Genomic DNA, 6,061 nt, shown 5'->3' with positions numbered 1-6,061 from the left:
TCTGCAAAAGAATTTTGGGATCAACTTCAATGCAAATACATTTCCGAAGATGCATCAAGCAAAAATTCCTGGTTAGTAATTCTAATAATTACAAAATGATTGATGCTACACCAATAATCGAACAATTTCATGAAATCCAAAGAATCCTAGGAAGTTTCAAGCAACATAATATTGCAATGGATGAGACATTCATTGTTTCTTCTATAATTGACAAACTACCACCAAATTGGAAAGATGTTAGAAATTCAACAATTATGAATGCTCTCTTGTTTCAACCCCTATGGACCCTAGTTTAAAGATATTACCTAATGATGGTAAAGCAATTTAACAACTGGAATATGCAAGGGTAATAGGATGTTTAATGTATGCAATGACAAGTACAAGGCCATATATTGCTTTTACGGTAAGCAAATTGAGTAGATATACTAGTAACCCTAGTCTATCACATTGGCAAACAGTACGTCGAGTACTTAAGAATTTAAAGAAAACTATAAATTATGGATTAACATATAGTGGTTATCCTTCAATTTTAGAAGGATATTCTAATGCAAGTTGGATTACGAATGTAGAAGATCACTCTTCAACTAGTGGTTGGATTTTCCTCCATGGGGGAGGTACAATTTCTTGGTCGTCCAAGAAACAAACTTACATTACAAATTCCACTATGGCTTCAGAGTTTATAGCTCTAGCCTCGACAGGAAAGGAAGTTGAAGGGTTGAGGAACCTCATGTTCCCAATATCATTGTTACCAAAACCAATATCACCAATAGCAATACATTGTGACAATGCTACAACATTGGCAAAGGCTTATAGTCAAGTATACAACATATTGGTGTGAGACGTAGTTATGTCCAAGGACTCATCAAAGATGGAATTATTACACTAGATTTCGTACGAACAAAGTTTAATTTAGCTGATGGATTTACTAAGGCATTAACTAAAGATTCATTTCCAAAATGACAATTGGAATAGGAATGGAGCCCATGATTAATCACAAGTAAGGGAATCTTAACTTAATGCTTAATATGACATTGAGTCTTAAGTTCAATAAAATTAAATTTCTTATTTGATGATTGAAAGCACAAATAAGTATTTCAAGAGTGCTTTAGATATGTGATGCTTAGGAGGTTGACTAATTCTTAATTCATTTCTTGAATTTATGTTTTTTCAAAGAAACATGTTTACCTAAGAAATCAACCTATGTAAGTGTGAAGTTTGGCCGCTTCAAGAAGTCAAAGGGGCATGACTTTGTTGCATTTATGAATAGATATGGATGCATGGCCCTATTGTGTTAAGTATAACAAGAATATGTAATTTATCTTATATGTAGAGTATCTTCAAGACTTCATTATGTATTATGTTGGTTCAATCGTTTTGACACCAATACAATACGAATTTCTGAAATGTGTATGCTACTAAGTGAAAGTTCAAGTTTATGTACACTTTCATTTGTGTAAAACTGCAATTATTAAATTGATGTTTGTGTTAAGTAATTATAAAATACTCTCAAATGGTGAAGGTTTGTTGAAATTTAAGAGTATTAGAGACAATTTTAAGATTCATGAAGAGTTAAAATTATTCATGAAGAGTTACAATTGTTGATAGGGGTAGAAATATATGTGTTAAACCCAATCCCTGATGTGGTTGGTTTTTTATGATGACAACACATTGATTGTAACAACACATATACGTTTTCATGGTAACAACAGAAATCTGTATTTGTGATTGATACATATGTTGGTATGTAAATGTTTCTTTATGATTGATACATATGATGATATGTTTTTTGGTCTGCATACTTCTATGATCATAATTGGGTTTATATCTACTGTATGCATACTAAATGTTTTTGTGTGATAAAACCACAAGCACAAAGCAACTCTGTATGAAATAATCGATTACAGTGATGTTGTAATCAATTAAGTTCATCAGATAGCTCATATTTTAAACTGTGGCAAAACAACAAGTTTTAACCTATTACATTAACTGTAAAATCGATTAAAACTCGTGTCTTTGCAGATATCTTTTTGAAATGTGTTGTGATGAGTTTTATGGTGAAAATGTTTTCAAAATGCCTAAGTGTTGTACTTAATCAATTACACATTTTATGTAATCAATTACGTTTGATATACTTTGAAAATTGTTTGTTGATAAGTTTTAATTGTCTCAACGGTCATATTTTTATATGTTTTGACTTACGTGATAAAGTCAATCGATTACATTATGTGCTTAATCTGCTAAATATGTTTGAATGTTTTTCAGGTGTAACTATGTTACTAATGTAACCGATTACATTATTATAGTAATCGATTAGATTGCGTCTGTTATGAGAAAACTATAAATTAACGCATTGCACACTGCTCTATAGACTTTTGATCATTCTAAACTTTCATATATGATATTTGTGAATTGAGAAAAGAGATACAGGTGTGCTGAGACTCTCTAAGAAACAAGATACACAGAAGTTGGTAATCTTGAAGGTTTCTTGAATAATAGATTTGGGTTTCCGTTGTTGATCAACTACTGCACTAGTGAGGTGTACTCTTGACTGATCAGATTTTGTTTTTAGCAATCTTGGATCGTGTTATTCCCTATGCGTGCGGCCAGGAAGAAGAACTTGGAGTTCTTTGTACTTCGAGAGGTGTCTCAAAGGGTGATTGCAGAAGAGGATTGTTCTTGCTACAAGGTTTTGTTGTTGGCTATATTAGATTAGTGAGTTAGAGAGGTGGTTACAATTAAGAGGTGGTCTCTATAAAGCCTTGTTGTAAAACCTCGGACCTTTATAGTGCAGTTGGCTTTCAATCTCAAGTTGATTGAAAGGACACTGAATATAGGCATTGAGGCCGAACCAGTATAAACCCTGTGTTTGTATTTCTTTACTTATCTCTTTTACTTTCATTGCATGCGCTTTATTGCTTGGATTTCAAGTTAGATTAAAGATCATTCTTAGTTTGCGAAAAAATTGAAAAAGTAATTGTTTTTATTGATCACCAATTCACCCCGCTCCCCCTTCTTGGTAAGAGAAACAAGGCACTTCTTGTCTTACAACAACCATTCATGAAAAGTTACAATCAAGAAATGTAACTAATCAGAATCTGGTATCTTTTGAATTTGAAATATGTCTGATAAACATCTATATAAAGGGATGATGTGCTCTATTGAAAGGGGAGACTTTTTCTTTAAATTCTGTCATTCACTTAACACACAAATCAATTCGTGAGAATTTTATTCTTGTTTGACGTTAATACTAAGAGTGAGTATTATCGTTGTATTTCTTCTCTGTATCTCAAAAGCAGATTTTGTGATCTCTTCACTCTTATAAGGGATGAAATATTGCTTTTAGGAAAGTGTGTATTCACGCCTAGAATATTATATGAAGTCTACATTGTTGTTCATCTTGTTTCCCTAAGTTCTTGGAAAATTGTTCCAACACGGACCTCCCCCTCTCTCTTCATCTCCAACTGGTGGTAACCTGTCTCCCTCTACACCGACCAGACTAGAGTCAACAACCCCCGCTTCGTCTCCATCTACATCGACCTCTTCTACTCCCACGCCACCATCCTCACGCGCCTATCTGTGCAAGAGGTCATCGCGACCGCCATTCGCGCCAAGCCCTTCTCGCAACGGGATCTACCTCATCGCCGAAGACGTCACCATGGAGGTCTTCTACCAATTAATGCAGTCATGCTCCAGTTTCTCTCATTCTTTGTTTGAAAAATGGCAGCGCCTTTCTGTTGTTACTCTTTCCTGGCCACTAGAGTATTTGTGCGACAGATAAGTTTTGAATTAAGATTCTCATTCTAGCTTAATAGAGTAAGGACAATTATGAAATCAGATACTCACAAAACCCATTCTAATCAAATTACTCGAGAAATGAAACGAAAGTATTAGTTTCATGGATGTCCATTTGTTGGGTTTTGAATTTATTGACTATGTTAGATCAATATGAAGAACTTATTTTATCAATTTATACAACACATTATGTTAGATGATATTTGGTGTATATTTTTACTCATATTTGGAACATCTAGTCTTAGCTTTCTTGTAGTGCATTGAGACTAAAGTCATTGTTTTAACATATTTTTATCGAATTAGTTTTATCTAACCTTCAACAAAAATTAGTTTTTACGCCTTAATAGATGGTAGACAATTAATTAGATAACACTAACTAGACGAGTCTCATTAAAGGGTCTATTCAAGGATAATTGAAGTAGCAGATTGTCTAGTCTGTTTAAAGCACCCAATATGTTAAGTCTCATTAGAGAATTGCTATGTTGAATTGTGATAAACAATCTCCAAAAGTGTCAACAATGCAATTCAACCATTGATTTTAATTGAACAATTTTATTTAGGAAGTATACGTGCAGAATAACAAGGGAAAGAAGAAATTATTCTCTAACTGTGATATTGTATATTGTTTGATTTAATTTCTTAAGCAGAAAAGAAGTTACATTTTGAAGTTATTATCAAAACTTTATTTACAAAGCATCTTATGCTAAAAAGATGAAGATGGACACTTGATATTGCAAATTTTACAGAATCAAGCACTTACTCATTTAGAGTTAGATGTGTTATTCTCCAAGGGCTACATAAAGTTATCAATGTTGAAGAAGAAACTATCAATCACTTTACACTACTCTCCATGCTTTACACTACTCTCCATGTTACACTTTTCTATCTTGTTATTCTTTTTCTTGTCTTCCTCATCGAAGGGAAACCTTTTTGGGTTGACTCTAATATGATTTCATAGTGAATTCAATGTTTTTGTGTTAATCACATTCAATCTCTAATTTGTGTAATAGAGTGCGCCTTTTAAGTTTTTTTTTTATTAGTTTTGATTTATGCTATTGGATTTGTTTTTTAGTCCTTGTTAATAATTCAATTATGATTTTTTATTGGAATTATTGTTAGTTTGCTTAATTATAGCAATTTATTGTTTGCTTAATTCAAGAGGTAAAAGAATATAAATCTCAAAATAGACACTTGGATATGTAGGAGAAAATTAGCAAATTGATTCATGTTGTTGATTAAATGGATTATGTTTGAAATTTTGATTAATGATAATCACATGATAACTAAAGAAGAATTAATATGAACTAGAGAAGTAATCTCGCTTTTTAATTCTTTTATTTTCACTCTTTTAGTAACGTCTATATCAAGAAACCCCTTTTTACTTTATTGTTCTTTCTAATATTCACTAATATAAATTATCCTTAAAATCTAGTTTTTTTGAGATTGTAATTAAATTTGTTGGGAGACGGTTTTAAACTGAATAATCATGTTTATATATAACCTCTAACTTCTGCTATTTTTTTATATAATAGATTATTTATACCTTTTTCCACTAAACAACAAACATTTTGTTAAACAATATAATTTTACATAAGACGTCTACTCTTTAATTTGATTGAAAATGATAACTACCATAATTGGAATAGTTTTCAAACATATTTTTCAACTTTACTTTTTTCACTTATGATTTTGTTTTAAAATTCTTAACATTTGCTAAACTAAGTCACAATTTCTTTCTATATACTCCATTTTATTGATTCCAACTAATAAACTAAGGTAAACAATAAGAAAATGAAAAACATACAACATTTGTAACCACAATCATTATAGTATGTCTATTTAGGACAACAATTTTAAACAAAACTATTATCAACCTAAGTCATAATTAACAATATTTTTAATTATTTATATTGCATACAATGATTGTTTTGTACAAAATTATCGTTATAATAATTTTTAATAAAAATATTGTAGTATATGTATATATGATAACAATTTTATACCAAATCCTCATCATATAGTTTAAAATTATCACTAAAGAGAATTTTTTAATATTATTTCAATTTATAATGGAGATACTACACAAATCTTATCTATGATAAAAGTTTAGCACTTATTACACTAACATTATTAAATAAAATAAAAATATATCACTAATGAAACAAACAATATAATAACTATTTAGGATTTGCAAACAATTTTTACAATAATAAGAATTAAAAATGATTAAAATTAATAGCTACTACGTTTTATGTTAACATACATATTT

This window comes from Vigna angularis, chromosome 1 (genome assembly GCF_016808095.1).
Source record: "Vigna angularis cultivar LongXiaoDou No.4 chromosome 1, ASM1680809v1, whole genome shotgun sequence".
NCBI classification, from domain to species: domain Eukaryota; kingdom Viridiplantae; phylum Streptophyta; class Magnoliopsida; order Fabales; family Fabaceae; genus Vigna; species Vigna angularis.
The sequence above is the reverse complement of the archived record's forward strand: the minus strand, read 5'-3'. Positions refer to the sequence as shown.